Source organism: Heterocephalus glaber, unplaced genomic scaffold, assembly GCF_053883595.1.
Source record: "Heterocephalus glaber isolate CG9 unplaced genomic scaffold, H.glaber_assembly_v1.0 deba00001472, whole genome shotgun sequence".
In the NCBI taxonomy this organism is placed as follows: Eukaryota; Metazoa; Chordata; class Mammalia; order Rodentia; family Bathyergidae; genus Heterocephalus; species Heterocephalus glaber.
In genome coordinates this window covers 61,087,113-61,113,078 of record NW_028258315.1, presented here as the reverse complement: position 1 = coordinate 61,113,078, position 25,966 = coordinate 61,087,113, and the positions used below count along the sequence as shown (strand labels likewise).

Genomic DNA, 25,966 nt, shown 5'->3' with positions numbered 1-25,966 from the left:
TTATTTATTCCTGAACTGCTTTCTTCTAATCTTAAAACACCAGTGAATGGATTGGTGCATATTGACAGTGTCTAGAAAACACATGTAGTACCGGATCCTGAGTTTGTCTTTCTGTAGGATCTTCACTTTTCAAAGCCTGATTTTAATTTGTGATAAAAGCCAGCCATTTGTATGAGATCATTTAAAAAGCTTCTCTAGGGGCTCATAAAGGAATTATAATTCAGAAGACTAATACAAAAGAGTTGAATTTCAGAATAACTAGCACTTTTCATCATCCCTGGTTTAAATTGCTTTAAGGATTTAAGAAACACTTTCAAGTAATAAAGCAATTTAGACAGTTTAAATCTACATTTAACAACTATCAGCTTTTATCTATTGAAGAAGCACTTTCTGTGGGAAATTGAACATTACAAAAATTCCTGGAGGGAGATTTTATCCAGGCTTATCTAACCCAGATGAGAAAGTGACATTTTAAGGGAAAGCTGAATAATAATGTTTTGCTCTTGATGAACAGAAAGAATGATTAGAGACAGATTAGTAATGTAACCCACAAAGGTTGTACAAAAAGGAAATTTGCAAGGTTGGTGCCTGGTGGTTGTATAATATATTTGTTCTTGGTACACAATTTTGTTGGATTTGTGGGCTAATTCTCCTTCACAGTAGATCAGCTGTCACAGTAACTTAAATGAACTTAGTTGAAAAGAATTTCAGATTTCCACTTGATGTATATGCTCAGTTTCAAAATTAAAAACTCACATAAGGCAACAATGCTCCTACAGAATTTCATTTCATAACTTTATGTAAAGACTTTTATCTTCCATTGAGAATCTTAAGTGATTTGTGAAAGAACTTGCAAAAAAGTTTTGATAAGTAATGTGGTGTCATCAGACCAGTTAAAAATGAAGAAACTTTGACTGTGATCTCTTGCACTTTCTATTTAAGTAGCATGATAATGGTTGCTCCCTCTGATTGCAAAGTTCAGATCAGTGATAAATTATTAATAATTACTTGCAATAATTTACTAAATAATGAACTTAATATTTTTAAAAATTCATACCAACTTTCTTTTTTTCTCCAAAAGATCTTATCTAATAGATGGAAAAAATTCAATGTACTGATTATGCTGTTTATAAGACAAGATTACTTTTACTCAAAGGTCTGCTTGTTGTAAGTAATCCAACTCAACCTACCTAATGGCAAGAAAGTAAAGGAAGCAACCACTGGAGGGTCAGTGTCATCACTATCTCTAGTAGTGCCTACATATTAGTATTCCTATTATTAGTTCCATTTGGGGAATTTAGCTTTACTTGGAGCAGCACGGGTAGGCAAACCTGTCCGTGTGCTGGATTTTTTGTTTGTTTTTTACAGTACTGAGAATAGAACCCACAACATTCCAAGTGATAGACAAACACTCTACCACTTAAGTATACCTTCATCTGTGCTTTCCATCATTTTAGCTATCATGAAAATTAAATGAAAGACTTAAAAAAAAAAACAGTTCATTCAAGGAACTCATCATCCCCTAGCACTACCCAGACATTGAGTTGGCTGCAGGCATCATGAAGATTTAGACTTCAGAACATGTCTTTGACCAGGCATGGGAAACTGTTACAACCACTGAAGTGCAGAAATACACAAACCCTATGAAACTGTCTGGTTGGAGTTAATGTGCTGCGCAGATATAGATCCCTCTGGAAAGCTCCACAGCCACAGTCTTCTTAGCATAGAGTGGGGATTGCTTTCCATTGTGAAGTTTATTACTGGTGCAGCAAGAACCAAAACATATGTGCAAGGACATTCTGTAACTGAGCCTGCAGAGAAAACAGCGGGACTTAAATATACTAATATCTCATTTACAAACATGGCTTAAGTAGATGAGAAACATATACAAACTACATTCTCAGGATGCAGAAAAAAAAAACTGAACTCAGGAATCCAAATTCAGAGCAAAAGGTGTCAGCCCCAGTAGTTGCCTTGAAAGACAGATGGCAAGAACGATATCTTCAAATGCTAAGAAAGGTTGTGGAGCCATGGAATGAGTAACACATAAATTAAATGCTGAGATAGAATTGGTAACTTTGTCAAAAGAAAGTGCGAGGACACCAGTGGCAGTGGCACCAAAGGAATGATAAAGTTGGTATACAGCATCAAGATCCCCAGGGCAATATATTTATTTTTAAAAATACTATATTTTAGGGATATTTTTTAATAAGCTGGAGGAATGGATGTGATTTCAATCAAAAAAAAGATGGAGGATCTAAAGCACAGAAATCTTCCAGTATTTATCTGAAAATGTAATCTGTTTTTAAATACTGGGAAAAAATTGCTATTGGCACTGAGTTATCATCAGGTAGAATATTAAAGCTTTTTAGACCCTGGAACTTGACCTGGTTTTGGTCCAATCCCAGAGCAAAACAGAGCCACACTTATGTTAAAATAATTGCCTTGCTGAAGCAAATGAGACCAGTGTGCATGAGGGAACTGACTTTAAAAGGAGAAGCCAAATACCCTCACTGGAAGAAAGATAGCCTCTTTAATAAATGGTGCTGGAAAAACTGTTTCAACTTGCCAAAGATTAAAACTAGACCTATGTCTCTCACCGGGCACTAAAATAAAACCAAAATGGGTCAAAGATCTAAATACTAAAACAGAAACACTAAACCAGCTGGAAGAAAGGTTAGGTAGAACTCTTGAAAACATTGGTGTAGGAAAAGACTTCATGAACAAAACCTCAGTCACATGTGAACTAGCACAAAGAATCAACAACTGGGATCTCATTTTATTAAAAAACTTCTGAAAAGCAAGAGAAACTACCAAGAGTGTGAAGAGACAACCCACAATGTGGGAAAAAATTTTTACCAGCTGTCTACTATATAGAATCTATAAAGAACTTAAACAAATCAGACCTCCCAAATTTAAAAACCCAATCCAAAAATGGGCATCTGAAACGAGCAGACATTTCTCAGACAAAGAAGTAAAAGCAGCAAATAAACATACGAAAAAATGTTCAACATCACTGGTCATTCAAGCGATGCAAATGCAAATAACACTGAGATTCCACCTCTCTCCAGAAAAAATGGCTGCTATCAAGAAATCAACCAATTACAAATGCTGATGGGGTTGTGGGGAAAAAGGAACCCTTCTCCACTATTGGTAGGAGTGGTAGACTGGTTGCAACTACTGTGGAAATCAGTATGGAGATACCTCAAAAAACTAGGATTAGGGGTCCCATTTGATCCAGGTATTCCTCTGCTGAGTAACTTGCCAAAAAATTCATACCACAGCAATAAATGTACACCCGTGTTCATAGCAGCACAGTTTGTAATAGCTAAAAGTGGGAAACAGCACAATTAATTTCCCATCAACTGGAGACTGGATAAAGAAAATGTGGGTTTTTTAAATAAAATGGAGTACTACTCAGCCATAAAGAATGAGAAACTAGAGACATTTGTAGCTAAATGGATGCATATTGAAGTCATACTCTTAAGTGAAATAAATAGGACACACATGTGAATATCAAATAGTTTCTCCAGTGTGAGAAACTGAAAGTGTAAATAAGAATTAAAATTTATAATAGATAATGTGAAATAGGAACAAAGGGGAAGGGGAAGTGGGAAGGGTAGGGGAAAGGAAAGAAGGGAAAGGAATAAATATGAGAAAATAAAAAAATGGAAACAAAGTCTTTGTAAATAGGGAAGAGTGGCAGGGTTAAAGGGAGAACAGAGGAATGGGGAAAAAATAAGAACCAAGATTTATCATGTAAAGCTACAAGTTCCCAATGATGAATGTCATCATATTGTATACCTAAAATGTACTAATAAATTTAATGAATTAAAAGGAGAAACTGTATAGTTGCAAAAGATGTTAATTTGTCTAAAATAATTTGCTCTGCTAAAAGCCCCAGGTACTTAAATGATATTTTTGGAGTGAAAATTATCAATAAAGTAATATTGACCCCAGCAGAAATATTATTTTATTGTATTCAAGAGTATTGTATTGCTTTGCCAAAGTTTGTAACTTAGAAAAGGTGTTACCTTCTGTGGAGTTTTGCTTTATGACTTAGGCATGCTATATTGCGAGCTGGTTATGATAACTGAAAAAACAAAGTCATTACCTGAAAAAAATAAATAATTTATTCCACTGAAGCTACAACAGGAGAAAAATACAGTTTAACTTGTCTTATAAAAGTACACCCAGGCCTAGAGGGCTTGTATCGTTCCTGCTCAAATCCTCACCCCTTAATGGATTTTTCTTACGCTCTTCAGTCCTGGTAGTGTGAGATAACTTGCCCAGAAATTCTTCTTATGGAATTTGTCTTTACATGGGAACAAGCTGGCAGTATTTGCACAGCGTCTGGAAGAAAGGTCTTTTCTGAGAAGTACAAAGAGGCGAATGTGTGCGGATCACTGATTAGACAAGGCTAACAGGAGTTAAATATATGAAGGATGAAATAGGGCTCACTATCAGTCAAAGAAATTCTTTTGACCTGCCTTGCACTCCAGTAGAAAATGGAAAATATGAGACAGTTTGGGATTTTATGGTAAAATATGGTCAAAGAATCTATTTAAATTGTAGTTGCAACCATGGCTGTTGACCTCTTCTGATGACATTGGCAAAATGTGAAATGCCCTCATGTTTTCATGCTGTGGTAACTTTGATATTTCTAATGTTTCTTGAATGCTTTATGGGAGATTCTACAGAAATTACAAAGCACATTTTGGGAGCCAGGTAAATTTAAAATGTCCTGTTTTGAATCAGCATGTACCATTGGAAAAAAATTTCTAAAAAGCAAACTTTTAAAAAGAGTGCAACATAAATATAAAATGCTACATGGAATTGGATTATTAATAGAAATAGTACAGAAGTCTCAGGTCCATTATTTAATTCTTTGTCAGAATTTTCTTATCCACTTTTTTCTTTTTTTGTCACCTTCATTTTACAAAACTATAAAGTGATATTTGAAGAAGCTAGTCAGCTTCCTCTTCTATATCATCATTTTGCTTTCTAGGATATTTGCTGAAAATGTGCAGATAATTCAAGATTATGGAACTGAGTCAAATAAAAGCATTATAATGCATTTAATAAACGTATTCTATACTATACTATGCATAATAAAAAATACAAGCAAATAACCTCTGATGGGACACTGGAAAAAAGAACAGTCTGTTTTACATAAGGATTAATTATTAAATTATCATTGTGGAAAAAGCATTTTTTATTCAGATTAATCTTAAGATTTGGAGAAAATTAAAAGTGAACCTTAAAGTTTCTATTATCTCTTTTTTACTGTGAAGCAAATGTGATGTAGTTTCCACATATGTCACTATATCAAGTAAACTGCCATCACAGATTAGATCATCCTACACAGCATCTATTTTAATCAATAGGGTGGTTAATAGTTATTTTCCTTGTAGAGATGGCTTAAAATTCCAACTATTTTCATGAAGTTTTGGTTAGCAGAATTTGTACTATGGATATTTGAAGACATTTGGCTTTCCCAATTATTTTAAGTACTCATTTTTGCATATGTACATCTTAGAGTTCTTTCCATACAAACCTGAAACCACTGAAAATGTCTCTGAGAAGACATAGACAAAGGTAGCACTGCTATTTCCACTCTCTAAATCCTTGTGCAAAACAGACTATCCTATTAAATAGCAACAACAACAAAAAATTCCTAATAACATTTATAAGTAAAACAAGTAAAAAGTTTTCAAAAACTTTTCAACCATCAATTCCACAGGAGGACATGGTGGTGTGGGGCAGCTGGAAGGGACAAAGTGGCTAATGGACTCCAGTACCTAAGAGCGGAGAAATTGTAGAGTCAGTGATAAATTTACTACTGAATGTTAGCAGACCTGTAGATATGAATCAATACCAATGCTCTTCAAACATTTCCATGTAATCAAAAGGTAAGGACTGCTTCCAAATTCAATTCTATGAAGCTAGCATTATTGATACCAAAACCAGATAAGGACTCAAAAAAATGAAAAAGAAAAAAAGGAAAAGAAAATTATAGGCCAATATCCTTGATGAACGTGAATGCAAAATTCCTCAAAATATTCTTCAAAAGAGAATTTAACAGCACATTTAAAACACCATACACCCTAACCAAGTTACCTTCATTCCTGGGATGCAAGGGTAATTTAACATACATAGATCAATAATTACAATACACCACATAAATAGAATCAAGGATTTAAAAAATCACATGATCATCTCAAGAGATGCAGAAAAAGCCTTCAATGAAATCCAACATCCTTTTATAGTAAAAACCCTGATGAAAATAGTTATAAAAGGATCTTATTTCAAACTGATAAAAGCTGTTTTTGTCAAAGCCAAAGTCAACATCACAGTGAATGAAGGAAAACTGAAAGCATTTCTTCTAATTCAGGAAGTTGATAAGAATGTTCAGTCATCACTCTTGTTCAAAATAGTGCTTGAAATATTAGCCAGAGCCATCAGGTAAGAGAAAGAAATCAAAGCTATTCAAATAGGAAAAGAAGAAGCAAATTATTCCTATTTTCAGGCAATATATTTTTTACATAGAAAATAAGAAAAAGAAAAACTCCACAAGACATTTAAATCTGATAAACAAATGCAACATATTAACAGACTACAAAATCAACACATAAAGGTCAGTAGCATTCCTGTATATCAATAATGAACCCATAAAGGCAAAAATCAGAAAAACAATTCCATTCACAATAGCTTAAAAAATACCCCACAAACCTAGAAGTTAACCTAAGCCAGACAGTGAAAGACTCTATAATCAAAACTGTAGAACACTGAAGAAAGAAATTGAAATGGATATTAGAAAATGGAAAGATATGCCTCATTGTTGGATCAGAAGAATTAATATTGTGAAAATGACAATATTAAAAAAGTGATATATAGATTTAATTCAATTCCTAAAATAATACCAAAAACATTCCTTATGAAACTAGAAAACAAAATTCTAAAATTCATAGGGAATCAGAAAAGTCCCAGAGTAGCCAAAGCAACCCTAAGCAAAAAGAGCAAAGCTGGATACATCACAATCCTGGATATTAAGTTATACTACAAAGCTATAGTAATAAAAAAATGGTATTTACATAAAAACAGATGCATAGACCAGTGACACAGAACAAAAGATAAAAAAACAGTCCCATGTAACTGCAGCTATCAGATTCTTGACAAACAAGCCAAAAAGAAAAAAATCCATTAGGAAAAAAGACAGTCTCTTTAGCAAATGGTGCTGGCAAAGCTGAATATCCATTTGCAGGTTATTGGAACTAGATCCCTGCCTCTCACCCTATACTAACATAAATCAAAATGCATAAAAGATTTAGATATGAAAACAGAAACTTTGCAACTGCTGGAAGGTAACACAGTGGAAATATTAGGAGCCATAGACACAAAGACTTATTGAATATAACTCCAGTGACACAGAAAATAATATCAAGACTAAACAAATGGAATTACTAAAAAGCTTCTACACAGCAAAGAAAAAAGCAAAGTGAAGAGGCAACCTACAGAATAGAAGAAAATATTTGCTTGCTACTTTTCTGAGAGAAAATTAATATCTAGAATACATAAATAATTTTAAATGTTTACCTCAAAAAATGACACAATCAGAAAATAGGTTAAAGAATTGAATAGATATTTCTCAAAAGTAGTAGTACAAATGTCCAATAAGTATATATAAAATATTCAACATCTTTAGGCATCAAAAATGCAAATGAAAATAACTGAGATTCTGTCTTACCTCAGTCAGAATGGCTGTCATTAAAAATGCAAAACAAATAAACCAAAACAAGTAGATTTGAAATATCATTTGGCCCAGCTATAACTCTCCTGCGTATATTCCTCAAGGATAGGAGACACCACACTATAGGATACAAGCATGCTCAGGTTTATCATGGTGCAATTTACAATACTAATTCAGGAAACAGTCTAGTCTTATCAATGGATGAATGAATAACAAAACTATGTTATATATACACAACAGAATTATTCAGTCTTACAGAAAAATGAAATTATATTCTGTGCACAAAAATGAGTGGAACTCAAGACCATCATGTTAAGCAAAAAAGGCCAGATTTAGAAAGTTACATGTTTTTCTCTTATATGAGAAACCTAAAATATGAATAAATGAATGAATAAAATGAAGAAAATGTGATAGGAAATTAGAATGTTGGCTCTTAAAGGTGAATAGAGGAGTCACAGGAGAGGGAAATAGAGGGACGGAGAGTAAAGAGTTTGAAAATGATCAAGATAAGCTATATTCATATATTAATTCCCTAAAACAAATATCAGTATTCTATATTATGAATATGGACTAATTAATAAGACAAAAAAGCTGTTGCTCAGGAAGGTTAAATAAATCATCCAACAAACGAGGTAGATCCAAAAATTGATCTGTGGGATTTGGCTAACTGTAAGCCCGTGAATTTGGCTGCTGTAGTACACTGCAAATAATGATATATTTTTATTATCACTGCTACTTTATTTTAGCATCACCAAAGTAAAGCAAATGATGGATTAAGGATTGAGGACTAATGTCTATTTCTCTTAAGCAACAGTTCTAAAGTCCCTCATCCAAGAAAAATGGATTACTCTCTGGATATAGTTAGAAAAAGTCAAACAAAAGTGTTTTAGAAATATCTATTCTAGATTTTTTTCAAGTGGCAAAACCAGTTCAGGCTTTGTTTTGAAAAAGACAATTGAATTGGTTTTTTGTGGAGGGCATGGGCAAGAAGGGGTACCCTGGGCAGTAAGTTCCCCACAAGGGTAGGCTGAGGGCTGGGGCTGAGCCTCAGGTGGGTCCCTTATTCTCAATGCTTCCATGTACAGGTGTCTACCCCACAGGCGCTGGGGTAGTCCATTCACTTGGGCAGAACGTCAGAGGTCTCCTACACCAGCTTCTCATCACAGGTCTCGATCTTCACAACCATGGCAGACTTGGTGCAGGTAAAGCCAGGGCTTGGGAGACCCCCAAAGCCAGGGATTAGGAGGCCCTTGTAGGAGCAACCATTATCCCCTGTATTTTCTCAAGCCTTGTCCTTGGCAGGTATCCCTAACTCCCTTTCATTGAACTCTCCTCATCTCATGACCCTATAAAAGACTTATAGCCTGTTCCACAGGTGCCAGTCTGGTCTAAGAACCAGAGTAGTCCCTCTCGGGTTTGTTCTGAAATAAACCTGTTCTGTTGAGCTTGTATCCTTATTTTTCTTGCTAACCATGCTAATAAAAATTACCACCTGTTGAGTTGAGTATGGTGGCATATGCCTGAAATTTTAGCACTCTAGAGGGCTGAAGCAGGGGGATTGCAAGTTCCAGCCTAGCCTGGGTCACTTAGCCATACCCTGTCTAAATACAGACAGACAGACAGACATAAATGGACTGGGAATGTAGCTCAGAGTGAATATCCTGGGTTCAATCTCTAGTACCACAAAATTTATCTCCTAAGAATTTTGAGTGCAGTATGGCATACCAATCCATGGCCTTGTCATAGACCACCTAGTGTACATGCAAGGGGTTCACCAGTTAGTGAACTTCTATCTGCACCTAGACTTCAGTTCAGCATGATTCTTCCCTGTCATCTGATGCTGCTCACTTCAAAGCTGTTTGGACCCTTTGCTTGATATCCTGTGATGGGTTCCTTAAGCCTGGGTTCCTTAAGCCAACATCTGACCACCTATGGTGACTCTGCTTTTACTCTTTATATTGCCTTTTAAAATCTTAGAGCCTCTTTAGTTTTCTTTTCCTGTAACCTAAACATTATTGTTTTCTGTGGGTTCCTTAAGCCTGGATTCCTTAAGCCATTATCTGACCACCTATGATGACTCTGCTTTTACTCTTTATATTGCCTTTTAAAACCTTAGAGCCACTTTAGTCTTCTTTTCCTGTAACCTAAACATTATTGTTTTCTGTGTGATATATAATTTGAGTGTAAAGAGAGTTAAGTGCTAGATGTTAGCAATTAAGATTGCAATGGAATAAAGGACTTGGAATTGTCATGGTCACAACACTTAATGAAATCAGCAGTACTCAGTGAAGTAAAGAAATGAAACTGATACAGCTTATGAATGTGTGAATATTCAATAAATTGTGATACTGTGGAAAGACACTAGCATGTTTGTTTATATTAGTGGCATAGCCCTCTTTGACAAAATATTTCATGCCTTAAAGAGTTCCCATTTGTGTAAATAATGTAGTATCTATACTAAAGACTTCATAAGTTGATCTTGGAGTACATTCTTGATTCAGTGGGCTCTATGTTGATGGTCTTGGACTTTTAACCTTTGTAGTGCTTCACTGTATTTTTTAAATTATTATTTAAGCCTAGCATTAAGATCACTGATTTGTGAAAGCATGTTTGATATCAAATCCTTTGTGAACTCTTCCATGCAAAGTCCTTCCTGATCCCCTATTTCTCAAAAAATTGTAGTGCACATTGTAGTCTCAAGCTATACAAAACAACAACATGGAGTTGTACAACTACCTCATTTGTACATGCCTCTCTTGATCATATTTATGCTTTGTCTTTCCTCAAATTTTCCACTAGCTGATTCCACAAAACTTCTATGAAGTATCACTTCTTTGAGAAGTCTCCTGAGGAAAACACATCACTTCTCCTGTGTGTTTCACTGGACACCAAACCTTCACGAGCTCTCTCTATTTTTTAAATGTCAGAATATGGCTCTATATTTATGGTAAGTATAGAAATCTGTTTTATTATCAAATATGTACATTTATCCATCTCAAGGCTTCTCCTCTCACCAAACTCTATTCTAAGCCAAAGACCTATTTCCAACTCTTTGACTTTGTTATTTGTAATTGCTTGGATTTTTCTGCTCCATTAGAATGGTACATTATGTGGCCCTTCCCATTAAATGATGGATAGCTATATCTCACCTTTTTATCCCCAGTGTTCAGCACTCAGAAGGGATCCTGTAGAAGGGAAGCAAGGGTAAAAGGGAAGACTAGTCTCTCGAACTTGATCCACAGATGGAGCAGCCCAGTATGGCTGATGTGGCTGATGGCAAGGAGGGCAACTTAGATTCTCAAGTCCCTAGGTAAGAGCCACCTCTACAATTATATAGAACTAAATAGTCAAATAAACATAGTCGCTTAGAAAATTCAGCCAAGATTATAGGACATTACAGCCAAATGTCATGCCTGCTGTGTTAAGACCACAAACACTTTCCTGTGGAGACAACAGTATTATTCAGGGTTAAACTGGGGTGGAATTTATGAAATGCAACCTTGATCCTGCACACTCTCTTGGAAAGAATAAGCCCTTGTGAATACATTCTCTCTCTGACTTGAAAAGAAGTCAATTGTTGGGAACCAATTCTCAGGCTACAGGATGAGAGGAAATGCATTAAGATACATTCAATTACATGGAATATGGCAGATCATATATTTCTGTTAGCAATTGCTATGTTCCCCCAAAAGACCTGTTTATAAAGCTTGACTGGCTTTGCAAGTCCTGCTCAGGAATGATGATGCAGTAGTTTTAGCCAAGAAGAATCCTGGGGGACTCCCAAGTTTACAGCTATTATCACTAGACTGCAAGGCCCGGGTTGGCAAAGACTGTTTTTGTTCACCATCATATTCTCTACACCTACACACAAGACCTGCCATACAAAAAGAACTCAGTACATTTTTTTACTGAAATACAGGATGATAAATGATCAAGTATGGAGAAGTGTTCATGAAGTCCTTTTCTCTGGGTTAGTGGAAAACCCTTGCTGAATGAAGTGATACAAAACAAATATTTAATAGATAGAGAAGTTTGACAATGTTTTGGAAATATTTAGTTTTTAACTGGGCTTGACTAGAGGAGGATTAATGCACAGTGGCAGAAGTAAGTGAAAGGATGCTACCACAAGATGAAATGAATGATCCTAGAGAAATCTAAACACATAATTGTCTACTGGTAGACAGTTCTGAATCTAATTAATAAACTCCCAGAAGAAACACACAAAGGATTATATTTTTCAATATAATGTGAAGTTTAGCCCAATTTCATTTTTAGCTTTATGCATAAACCGACATTTTATTGCACCCGACAGAGACTATTAAATATAGCCAGACATTTATCATCTCAGTGCTTCTTCCCTCACCAAACTGTGGGGCATGGTTTGTGGCAGTAGGCTGGCAAGCATTCATGTCACACCCTCGGAAAAACATACTAGTATCTTTCCTCCCAGGAAAAGTCAGACTGCAACCCAGAAACAGGATTAACCCTTGTGCTAAAGGGGCATCAACTTAACTGAGGCCAGACACTTAGAGAAGGTGTTGTCATAAATCAATAAATACATACTCACCCCCCCATTCAGAATTTCAAGCTATTTAAAATAGTAGAGTTCACTATGTTCCTTCTAACTTTCAAACCCTATAAATATGAAAGCATGTGTTTCTTAGGAGGTCCCTTGCAGAGTTCAAAGAAAAAATCAAGGTTAATTCTTAGGTTATAAGAAATTGATTGATACCACAAAAGAAAAAAGAATTCATTTTCCCCTGTCAAACCCCACTTTTGTGCTGTTTGCATAGTGCTTATGTGGGAGGTTTGCTAACATCAGGCTTTGACAGCTGTCTTCCCCCAAAAGCCCTGCATTAGCCAGCAGCAGCAACCTAAATGACAAAAATCTAGAACAGCTGTCAGCCCATTTTCTTCTTATTAAATTCCCTCACAGCTTCTTGACATGAGCCCATCTTCTCATCCCACAAATTCTGCATTCTCCTAACCCCAGACCTGGGTTGCCAGTCCCATCCTCCAGGTTATCCTTTGCCTGTCCAATATCTCCTAGATTTATTGCACTCCCTCTCCAGCACTTTTCCTACACCCCTCTTCTTGCAATCCTGGCCCTAGACAGTCTTGTTTCCCCAGCATCCAGCAGCTCAATCTCCTCCCTTCGTCTTTAGTATGATTTTCCTTGATTGCTACCATCACTTAGGAAAACTTACATCCTATTTGGCTTCTTAACCATCTGAAAAGTCATTTTTGACTGCTGTTCTCCAGCCTATTCAGTATTTTGGTCTTCTTCTGTTGCTGTAACACAACACCTGAGATTGGGTAAGTTATAAAGACAAGTTTATTTAGCTTATAATTCTGCAGGCTGGGAGGCATCGATTGGGTGGCTACATCTGAGGAAGGCTTCCCACTATACCACAACATGGTGGAATACTAAAAGGAGAGCCAGACATATGATAAAAGACAAGATACAAGGAGCAGCATGCCTTTAAAATGACCCTGTTCTCCCAATAACTAACCCAGATGCATGAGAATTCTCTGAACAACCTAATCTCCACTGAAGGTGCCACCTTCTATCACTGCCACAATGGCAATCAAATTTGATGATGAGTTTTAGAGAGAACAGCCTACCTTCAAACAACAGCATTCAGTGAAATGAAATACTAGGGAAGTTTCAATATATACATAGTGAAATTCCAATTGAATTGGAATCTCATTCAGTGAAAATTCCAACTCCCAGAATAAATGCCACCCAACAGTAATTCTAATCTGCTCTTCTGAGGAACCCTACAGGACAAGTCCAGTTATTTACAACTCAACAATCATTTTTCAGACTAAGCTGATAGCATATAATGAATGTCTAAAATACACAGGACACAAACTATGTGACAAAACAAAACAAGGGAATGAATAATAAAGACAGCACATCATTTTCATAAGTTCATTAACATGGCAACAAAGGAGATAATTAATATGATGAGTTTAATATAGCATGAAATCTGAACACAGAAATCATTCAATATTAGCTGTTGCTACAAGTATTATTGTTTTTCATTACTTCTGGACTATAAAAATTGTAAGGTAAGAGGATGTTCACTGCAAAGAAAAATAAAAATACAGTACAAGTGTATATACTTGCCTAGAAATAGAAGGCATTAAAGATTTAAAAATCTTGACAATACTAGGGAGAGGGAATAGTGAGTGGGAAAACCTTTGTGTAGTTTTAATTGTTATATTTAGTCACTCCAACTGCTGTAATGAAGTACCACAAATGAAGTAGTTTTAAGAAACAGAAATTTATTGCCTCACGCTTTTCAGGGCTATAAGTCTGAAAGCAATGTATCAGCAGGTTGGTCCATTCTGAAGACCAACAGAAAGATCCTGTCTAGGTTTCTCTCCTTGCCTGATAGATGGCTAACTTCTCCCTATGTCTCTTCACATCATCTTCCCTCCTATGTATCTCTACATCCAGATTTCCTCTTTGGATTAAAGAGTAGTCATACTGGTTTTGGAGCCCACCCCTACTCTAGTTTTACCTCTTCTTCACTTATTATACCATCAGTGACCTTGATTCCATAAGGTCACTTTCTGAGGTACTTTAGTACTTCCACACAGATTATTTGGAGAAAGCAAATTCAAGCCATAGCACCTGAAGAGATATAGAAAAATGCTTAAAAACAGACTTAGCCTCAAATATTAAATTCAAGTTCAAAACACACAAAATTGTATCAATATTATATATATTTATATATTTTTTTTTAATTAGGAAATACTGAAATACAGTAAATGACAAGTAATAGGTATACAATTATGTCAATCTTGGTTTCACACATTATAAAGAAATTTTGCACAAACCTTGAAAGTGTGTTTGAACAACTAATGCCAATGAAAATGTTCATAATATATTGTTAAAGAATCAGATATATTTATTGGAATATGTGAACTGATAGTGACAAATGTTACGTAAAATAGGTCAAGATGTTAAATACATTGTATCTGGGAAATGGAATAATGAGCAGAATTTCATAATAGCTATTTTAGTATTTTCAAAATCTTCAACAAGAATGTTACATTTAAATTTTGTAAAAGATATTTTTAAATATCTCATTAAAAAACATTTGCCATATTAAACCATTCCTGGTTTCACTCTTACAAACTGGGTCTGGGTTTTTTGTGGTTTTTTTGGAACTGGGGATCGGGTCCTTGCACTTGCGCAGCAGGTGGCGAAACCACTAAGCTAAATCCCCAGCCCTGGGTCTGGGTTTTTTACAAACATTTTCTGCTTTATGAAATTATATAAATCCAATGCTTATTTAGTAAATATCAATTTATTTACTTATTTTTTAGACTGAAAACAATGACAAGTGAATTGACTTGTTTTCCTGCAGAACACCTGAGACAAAAAGTCCAGGATAAGGATGTCTCCTTGATGTAAAAATATTTTCTGGTATTTTTTGTTTCATTATATGAGTCCCATTATTACTTTAATTATAATGCTAAAATTTCACCTGATAAAGCAGAATTAACTATTAGCTGATCCGTATAGTCAATTAACTCTTTGTCACTTGTACTTTCTTAGTGCCAAACTCAGTTCTAGACTCTTCAAGGTATTAAAAAAAAAGATCAATACTGTCAAGACTTAACAGGATGAAAAGGGATGGAAAAAATATATTTAATGAAAACTTAAATGAGAAGTCCTTTGGGTGAGGACTTGTCTACATAGATTTTAGTCTGCCTTAATCTGGCCAGCTATTTTTCTTTGCTTAATGAAAGCTGTCTTCTATGTATTTAGGTTTTCTTCTATGAAATGCTAGAAATGTATTAAGGCCTGGCTATAAATTATTGGCATTTTCACTGTTTAGTTTGACAACTTGAATGGAATAAATAGTTAAAATGGTTCATTGGTTTTCATAGATGGAGATAATAATTTCACAAAGACTGAAGGTAATGGTAATACTGAGAAAAATTATCTTATTTTGTGATTGTTCTATTGGGATAGATGGGTAGTGTTTCAGCCTTAATAAAACATATGTAATTTTTCTCTACTATCTGCCCCAATGAAGACAATATCATAAACAGGTGAACTATGAGTCAACACGAGACTCATATTCTTGCAGAATACTTGAGACTGTGTTTCAAAAGCCCAGGATGAAGATGTCTCCTGTACATAAGAACATTTTTTCTGGTGATTAATGCCACATGACTCAGAAAAATACATTCAATTTACCTCTAAAAGTGAACAAAAATATTAGCAACCTATAAACTTTTTTGTCAAATACTTTACTTGACTATCTCTGGGAAACCATGCCTCATGCTGGTGAATTTATCATTACTTATCCCTTTGGTTTTCAAACCATACGAAGATGTCCTTGTTCTTTCAAAGAAGAGCTTCAGCATGGTCAGAATCAATTATATAAGTGCATGTTGTACCACCAAAAAAAAAGTCATTCTTAGTTGCCACTCCTTGGGTCTTTGCCTACAGAAGCACAAGTTGCAGATCAGCAGAATATACTTATTTGATGATCTCAGCACAGGGGTTGGGGTGCGTTATTTTATCCAAAGCGAATATTTGGGAACTTTTGCAGACACTTTTCAGTATCATACTGGGAGATTGTTATTGGCATCTCCCATTGCTATTGGCATCTCCCAGTAGTAAATACAGTACTCTACAATGCACAAGAGGATCCTTTATACAAGAGTCATCCTGCCTCCAACATCATTACTGTTGAGGTTGAGATTTTCTGATCTAGGTATTCATTTACATGATACTAGTGACTTTTTCCCAAAATTGTCAAATGTTACATTACTTTATTGAAATTCTGGACAGTTGACTAACTCTTAAAGGTTGTTCCTGAAGATCATGGGTCTCATTCATAAGAATTGGAAACATAAGTCCTACTTCAAAAATATTTAGTCATCATATAGTACAAAGCACAGTGGCTCATTTCGAGTCTCATTAAATTTTGAATAAATAACTGTTAAAGAGTGAAGTGAAAAATTATAAATGAATTTTTTTAAATGCTTGAGAAGTCAAAGTTAATGTATCTCATGGTCATAATATGCTTTGTTGATGGAGGAAGTGGTTTTTAGGTATGTCATGCTAAATATGAACATGAGGGTATCAACAGTCCTCAAAATCAAGAAGATACTGAGAACTGCTAATGTTAAAACATTCATGGTAACACCTAGAGAACTCTTCTGGTCTCCTGTTTTCATTCAGATACTTGTGGCTGGGAACTGATTTCAGAAATACCTTGTTTTAGCAATTTATGTTGCCAAAACAATTAGGATTTTCAAAACCAGAAGGCTTCAGAGGCATTTTTTAATATTAATATTTCTGGAGGGTTTTCTGCATATGCCAGAAAAGATAATGTGGTAAATGGATTCAAAAAGAATAAATCCAAAACTCATTTGCATTAGTGCTTTCCTATTTCTTAGGAATGTTTCCCTGGTTAATTGTTAGCCTATGGTAAACAAGTTATCAATTAATTGCTGGAAAATGGAGTACATATATTACTTTGGTCTTTAATTGTCTACAAGTTTTCTTTCTCATTAAGTGCTAATATAATTAAATAAACAATGCTATTAGAACATTAGTCAATCTTTGAGAAAATTGTATAATGAAATACAAATTTTGCTTATAATTATGGTCAATTTTTCTATAGTGAATAGACCTCTGAGTCAGTGTTCTTTTAAATTATAGAAGTTAAACAATCTATCACCAAGAATGTAATATACATAAAGCATGGGTACCTATAATTTCCCTGGGAATGGTAAATTTCTCATTCTACTACTGTGTATATTTTATATAAATTTTAATCTCATTCAGAAAATGAGTGAATTTTAAAAATATTTGTAGGCCTTTAAACTTTAATTTTAAATGTGACCTGTCTGATAGAAATCTAAAAAGTATGACATATGCCCCTATTTTTGAAGGCAGGAAATTCCAAACAAAATTTAATATTTTATTATTTTTACCAACTGTGAATAACATCATTTGGATATTTTTCAAACTCATCTCCTGATTCATACATGATGTTTTGCATCCATAAAAATATACCTATTTTTTAAAAACAATTTAATTTTTAAAATTTCCATTAAATTTGTAACATCCAACTTATTTGTTTCTAACATTACCCATTATTAATGAATAGTACTTTTATATCATAGATTCTTAACTTATTGAGTTAAATGAAAAATTAAATGAAAAAGTTCATGTGGCATAGTTGAAATTATAATATAAGCATGGCCTTTACAAATACCTTTCTTTCTTTGTTCCACTAGCAAGAGAATTAATCTTACAAATTAAATAGAAAGTGCAAATAATATCAGACTTTTTAAATAAAGTATCTAAATTTACGCATTCTCCTGGATCAGCCAGGTAGTATAGGCCAGACAATTTTGCATGATGCTTGAAAACTAAAAAAATAATTTTTGGAATCCTGAAAAAGTTTGTTACATTCACTTTGCCATCACTCTAGGAATATATAGTCAAGATTACCCAAAGCCTCAATATAGTGGTTTGATTCCCTTTGAAGCAACAGAACCTTAACTTAAAACATTCTAAGGGTAACAAAAAAGAGAACAGCCTCAACAGGAACATGAAACTGTTGCTGGAATAAAAAAGATAAAAGGAAAGTAACAGATGCCAGAAATAAGGAAACACAGAGCACAGTAGTTCATTTTGGAAACACTTGCTGAAAATATGTTTTAGGAAGACCAATATGAGCCACTTTTAGATTTTCTAAAGCTTGACATAAGTGTGTAAAAAGATGAGCTATAAGAACTGTAAAGTATTATTAGCATCATTTTAAAGATGGACAGAGGAAATGTAAGCCCATAAGATGGAGTAGCCAAAAAGTTCCTGAAACTGGGAATGCAAGTGCGGATACTTAAAGTAGGGTGGCTAGTGACTATGACAAGGGAAAAATTTAACTAACTAACCAAATATTCCTAAAAAGTTGGAAAGAGCATAATAAAGTCTTAAAAGAAAATCTAGAAAAAAGTAAAAAATCTATAAGAAAAAATATATAAAATTTTATTGAACACATAAAAGACAAACTAATTTCCATAAACATGTTTCTGTATAGTTTTGTAATCTAAGAGAATTACTTTAAATTTTATCTGGAAAAATAAATAGATTAAAATAATATATACTCTTGTAGAAAAGAAAAATAATGAAGGGCTTTTAAAAATTTTTTTATATTAAATTTATTGGTACATTTTAGGTATACAATATGATGACAATCATCATTGGGAATTTGTGGCTTTACATAATATATCTTGGTTCTTATTTTTTTCCCCATTTCTCTTCCCTCCCTTCAACACCTTCACCTCTCCCTATTTGCAAAGGCCTTGTTTCCCTTTTTTCCTTTTCTCATATTTCTTTCTTTCCCTTCTTTCCTTTCCCTTACTCCTCCCACTTCCCCTTCCCCTTTGTACCTTTTCTTTCTATTTCACATTATCTATTATACATTTTGATCCTTAGTTACTTTTTCAGTTTCTCACACCAGAGAGACTATTTGGTATTTACAAACGTGTGTCCTATTTATTTCACTTACGAGTATGGCCTCAATGTGCATCCATTTAGCTACAAATGTCTCTAGTTTCTTTATGGCTGAGTAGTACTCCATTTTTTAAAATAAAAATCCAGTCTCCAATTGATGGGGAAATGGGCTCTTTCCAAGTTTTCTGCTTTTTTGATAGAAGCTGTCAAAATCATATTATAAAGACATTGTAATGAGAGAAGTCTGGTTGTAACATAAAAATAACCAAACACCAGTGGAAAAATTATAAGCTTCTTAAAATACCAAATACACAATAGAATTTATCAAATGAAAAGAGTAGCAAGGGTGACTTGTTCAATATATGATGTTGAGAATACTGACTTGATATTTGAGGGAAAATAATTTCCATATTTTACACTATATAAAAACTAAATATTTAAGCATTAAATATAAATATTAGTTAATGTTTACTGAAAAAGTATAAACAAGAATAGCAGTGCATAGAGTTATATGAGGACAAAACTGACAGGCTTGACTCCATTAAAAAATATAAAATTTTCATAACTTAAAAGGCACTAAACTATAGATACATGATAAACTGAGAAAAACAGATGTGATACATAGGACACACAATAAATTGATAGCCTTATTTGTTTTATGAGCTCAAGGCTGAGTTTTATTAATTTTGAAATTCAAGGTCCAAAATGCTACAAGAGTTAAATCTTATAGTCAAAACAATTAATATATATGCCATTTTGGCTCTGTAGCTAGATAAATAAATAAGATCTTTAAGCATAAAATACCTACTTGCATTTCACTGCTAACAAAGAAACTATAATACTAATAATACATAAAAGTTAATGAAATCTACAATAGGGTCAATCCCGCCTCTACCTTTAACAAAAGAAGTATTGATATACAGAGCAAATAAAATGTCCCCAAAACATAATTTCTTTAAAAGAAATCCAAATACCTCTCAGATAAATTAGTAAAAATAAACATTTTCTTTAGAGTACCATAGCAGCTTTGTAGTCCAAAATATTTTACCTTAATACAATCCCTTGTAATGGCATCTGTTTTGTTTGTCCAGATCATTCCTGTTCATTCTTTTAAATGCTAACATTCTTAAAATCTTGGCATGGAATATTCGAGGTCATTTCTCCTCAAGCACAACACTGCCTTTAAGATGCAGGATTATACACAGGGTTTCACATCAGTTTATGGTCTATATGAACCTGCTGAATTTTATCTCTAAAGACTAAACATCATAATTCCTCTTTAAACACAAACTTGGTCTTCCAAATTGGAATTCATGAACATACTCCAGACAATTAGTAAAAGCTTCAAGTTTATTTGATTTGATGATAATTATCACCAGGACCACAAAAATAGTCTTTATTTGTTCATAAGTGGCTGATCGCAGATAAGAATATGATAAGAAAAGTCACATTCCCACAAACATAAACTGCCAACACCGTCTTTTAAAAAGTAAGGCCCTCTGCTTCAGATACAGTGAGTGACTGAAGGATCTGAATTCTATCATTATCCAATATTTCGACTTTAGGAGAAAGTCGGTAAGCATGTATCTCCAAAACAACCTCAGTCCCAATGTGCCAGGTAACAAATCCAATCATTGCATAGGTTTTCTGTGGATCAGGAAGAGTCAATCCTGGTGAGTCAATTCTGGTAAGTCCATTCCTACAAACATTGTTGCCACTGCTATTAATCTAGCAGCTGTTCCCACACTCCCGTGAGTCCAGTTAAATATCTGCCTTCTTAGATCATGGAAAAGTGCCCTGAAGGTTGCCAGAAGAGGCTGCAGAACTCCCAACGTCATCACTATAAAACCGAGGTATGGGTGGTAACCTGTGTGCCAACTCCAGCCTCCTCTGTATATAAAGGGCATAACAAAACCAATGCAGGTGAGCACAGATGTGGTGAGCATGAGCATCAGATGCAGCTGAAACCAAACTGCTTCACCAAAGAAGAAAGCTTTTGACCAGACAGATCTGAAGAACTGGGTAATCAGCACACCGATACTGACAGTACTCATCCATGCCACGAACATTAAGGCACCATGAACCTTCAAAAGGAGTGAAGAGAGAGATGCTCCTACATCCTTTGGAGAGTCTGTCACATCTTGTTTTTCATGTGTAATCAAAGGTTGCTGAGAGTGCTTATAAATTCGACCATCAGGAGCTGTACCATCTGCTAGAAATATGTAGTAGCTTGTGTTTAGATAAAATCTATTCTTAACTCCAGGAAGGGTAATCTTTCTTTTTAAAGAACACTGCATATTACCATCCACCAACCTCCAAGCCATATCCTCAAGAGGGCCCCTGGAATCCATCATGGGGTGACTTCATCCTTTCAAATGCGAAGGCTATATATGGACAGTCTGATCCTCCCGAATACACATGTAAGCATCATCATCACCCATCCATCGGTCACAAGAAAATGCAAAAGATAAATAGCCTTTCCCAAGACCACTCATTTCCACCACCACTGATTGCTCATCTCTCATGAAGGACAAGAAGACACAGACGTGTTCCTTCTCTGGGTCACAGTTCAAAGGACTCTTGATACAGAACTTCTTGTTCCCACAGTCTGAGTCACTGAATGGTTTGGTTAAATGGGAGATTGGAGGTGATGTTGATGATAGTGCTGTTGTAGCTTTAGGTGTTGTAAAAGGAAGTGCATTTGGCTGTGAAATTATCTGACTAGGAATCTTCACCCAGTAGATTTTATACTTCTGAACAACTGTGGTTAAAAACCATATGTGATTTGGGGCACTGCTTGGAGCCTTCCAATAAACTTTAATTTCTGGTTTTTTGGATGAACTTGTTTGATTCACAGCTGATCCCTGTATATCTTCACAAGTCAGAAGCTGTGACACCTGACTGTCAATCAACATAAAGGAACCAATAGGAGGGCCATCCAAATCCTCAGCATCATGAGCTTCTAAAAGAAAGCCTTTAAAAGGTCCTCTTGGCAAAGTAACTTCAATCTGGTCTCTGGGTCTGAATATCATCTGACTCACTGGTATGTGGTGAGTTGGCTCAGATTGTGGGCTATGATCATGTTCAGGAACCATTTGATGGCATGACTTTGTTACCTTTCCATTGGGGTAACTGGCCACCAAACTGTGATAGTGTGCTCCTGGCTGAACATGTGAATCTAAATACCACATTGCCTAGAGTCTGGCCTCCAGCAAGTCCAGGCACAGTATGACTTCAGGTAAGCTTGGTTAGAGCAGGACTGGGGGGAGGGAGCCACCTCAACAAAGAGAGAGAATCTACCTGGTAATCTCATCAGGAGACTGAGCTTCAATATTCAGCATGGAAGGGATACTCCAAACAACATGTGTCAGCCATGATCCAGGTCCTCAGTTTCCACTGAATCTAAGGATTCAAGCAACTCTTGTCATCATTTGGCTTGAGGTTAAAGACCTGAAAGTTCTCAGCAATTCATGTAGATGTCACAGACTTAGAGATTGTCATCAATTCTTCTGGATATGGAAATAGATCGAGATCTGGGCTGGAGATTTTGTGCTTTATAATTGGTTTTTTTTTTTTAGACAGGGTCTCACCATGCAGCTCAAGTTGGCCTTGAATTTACTATGTAGCCCAGGTTGGTCTCAAACTTGCAGTGATCTTCCTGCTTCAACCTCCCAACTGCTGTGATTATACGCCTGTACCTCCACAACTGGCAATGATCTTCTTAATCTTTTGATCCTCCAGGCTTAATCTTGGCATGCCCCCTGGCTTGGCCCAAGTCCTGGAGAGCCCAGGGAGACCCTAGGCTGTGATAGTTATACCTTTGGAGGGCAGTACTAGATCAGTTTCTCCTGAACAAGTATGGGTTCCACTAGAGTAATCAGATACCTGTTTATATTTCATTACAGGGTTGTTCAAATTTGTTGATCTGAAAATGGTTGAAGTTGGAGATGCTAAGTACTTTCACCAATCCCTTGTCCTCCAGCTCCACCATGACCTGTCATAGAAAGGGTTACCTTTGTAGTCCCCTGGAGGACTACAAGAATATTGGCTTGGCTTTGTTCTCTCTCTCTCTCTCTCTCTCTCTCTCTCTCTCTCTCTCTCTCTCTCTCTCTCTCTCTCTCTCTTTCTCTCTCTCCTCTCCTTTTAGTTCTTGACACTGAACTCAGGTCCTTCACACTGATCTACATCCCCTGCCCATTTTATTTTTTGTTTTGAGTCAGAGTCTCACTAAGTGAATGAGTTGCCTCAAACTTGCAGTTCTCTTGCCTCAACCTCAGAGTTCCAGGGTTACATGCATGTGCCACCATGCTGTTTAATTTGTTTTAAAACAACAATAAATACTACATATTAACAAAAATATGTGTGCTAGAAATGATTTTTGCAGAGCAAAATACTAATAATGAAAAGAATGATAGTTTTATATTTTTGTGATGTCTGCCTTCACAGAAGACTGTTGGATTTTCATATCTGCTTCTGCATTCAGTCTAGTTTACTATACCACATCAAATGACCTCTGCAACTATGATTGAAAAAAGTGAGGCAAAGAACAAGGAAATGCTAACAGTAGTGAACTTGGCATCATTAAGGTCAAGAATCATTGCCAGAAAATATCTATACTTAGACTTGTTATTTAAAAATAATAATAATGACAGCAGAAATGAAAGGAAAAGAGAAGGAACAAAAAAAGAAAATGAACCTGTATTATTTTAAGTCACTGTTCCTCTAGGTTTGCTGAAGAAATCCTATCAGATAGATTTCCCCATACTTATGTGGTTTCAACCTTGAAGCCACATTCCTACTCCGTTCTGAAGAGGCTGAAAGTAAATTAAAATCAGTGTTTCAGAATACGTTTGTTGAGAGAAGTGGGTTTTAAATGATATCAGTAGAAGCAACCTCACCACTACCCATTCTCCCTATATTTGTCTGCATAGTTTAACATGAACAGGAATTGGGCTTTACAACTGGGGAAGGAATAAAGAGTCTGGCTTATAAATGTTAAATACAAGGGCAGAACAGGAGCAAATGAAGAAAAAAACATCGTATTCTGTTCCAAGCAGGACTCTTGGATTAGATCTGAGTTTCTTCATCTTCAAAATGTAAGAGCCAGAAATAATAATATAAGAAACGATGAGATGCTGAGGTAAGAATGGTGTATTTTATGATTCAGAAAGGGAAGAGATTTGACCAGAATCTTTACTGATGGGCATTCTCTTTATTTGTTTCAGGAAAAGCCAGTTCTGGTACATGAGAGTCAGCCTTAAAAGACAGAAGATTTTATGAGACAAACAAACAACAAAAAAAATGAAGACAGCCAGGATTACACAAAGTGTAATATACTGGGATTTATACAGAAGCATGTCTTGGTCAGTAGCAAGAGAGAAAAATGCCATATCTCAAGGCAGGAAGAAGGGGTTTTAATCTTAAACTAGACAAAGGTGGGCCACAATCAACCAGAATGAATGTGTTTTCTAAAAAAAAAAGAAAACAATTACTATATCTAAATTCAGCTAATAAACAGGCAAGGCATTATTGGCCAGAAATGATTGATTATGTTAACAACTCTGTTGGTCCTGTTGGTTCTTTAGAATTTGAGATGCATTCAAGAGTTACCTGGTCAGAATACTGACCATAGTCATGTCCAGCTAGGTCATTTCTGCCTAGAACTCAGGAAAGCATTAGTTCCCTGAGGTGGACCCAGTGTTTCATATTAGACTCATGTTTCATTTTTATCTTCTTACACAAACAGAAAGCTACATATACATATTCACTGCATTTTTTTTTTGTTATTGGGGATCAAACTCGGGACCTTGTGCTTGTGAGGCAATTGGTGGAACCACTGAGCTAAATCCCTGGCCCTCCAGTGCATTCTTGTAGTTAGGTGGGGCCCATGAAAATAAGTTCTGGGAAAAATATTGTGGCCAGCATGATATAAAACCACTTCTTCAAGGCCTGTCCATCAATATTCCTGTTCTTCTGTGCTAATCTCTAACACAACTAATTTCAAATTACAGGCTAGTCTCCCAGCATTGGAAAAAGCTGGATCTTCCCAGGAACCACTTGTGGGAAAGCTACCAAGGAAACCCACATAATTTTTCGTCTGTTCAAAAATAAACCTTTCTTGTGTTAAGCTATTGAGATTCAGAGGGTTTATTTGTTACTGGATGGTGACTAATAGCCCAAGAATGGATGTTTTGAGACCTGTAGATATGATTCTTGATTTTGATGCAGAGGTTTGATTATTCATGATGAAACCCAGCAAGTTATTTCTTAAGCTAAATATCAGCTAAATGGAAACTACACCAAAGGAAGAAAAATCAGACAAAGCTCTGCTGCACTGACAGACTGGTTTGATATCAAATATGGGTACCTTTTGAAGGCTTCCCAGAAATATCTACATGGAAGCATTCTGACAAGTGTTTATTGCCAATAATCAGAGGAGTGGAGACTCAAAACCATCCTTTTTTGCAAAAATGCATAAAGGAAAATGTAATCCTTTTGATGTTGCAGGCATATTTTATTGGAATTATACTTCTAAGTGTCCTGTTAAAAAAACGTCAAAACTGATCTCAGTTCCCTGGTCCCAAAATGTTAATCATGCTCATCCCCTTTGAAAGCTTTGCTTCAGTGCATTTCATGGGACTTGTGATCTCATTGGGACCATCCAACGTAAAACAAAGAAAAATGCTGATGTTTATGGTAAGTTAAAGAGAATCTGT

The 25,966-nt window shown here is 35.4% G+C and overlaps 2 pseudogenes; one reads left to right on the top strand and one right to left on the bottom strand.

Moving 5' to 3' along the window:
- The first annotated feature begins 1,559 nt into the window (after positions 1–1,559).
- LOC101700197 (PRELI domain containing protein 3B pseudogene) lies at positions 1,560–2,129 on the top strand (annotated as a pseudogene).
- Positions 2,130–20,608: 18,479 nt separating this feature from the next.
- LOC101699847 (ferric reductase 1 pseudogene) lies at positions 20,609–22,441 on the bottom strand (annotated as a pseudogene).
- Between the last annotated feature and the right edge of the window lie 3,525 nt (positions 22,442–25,966).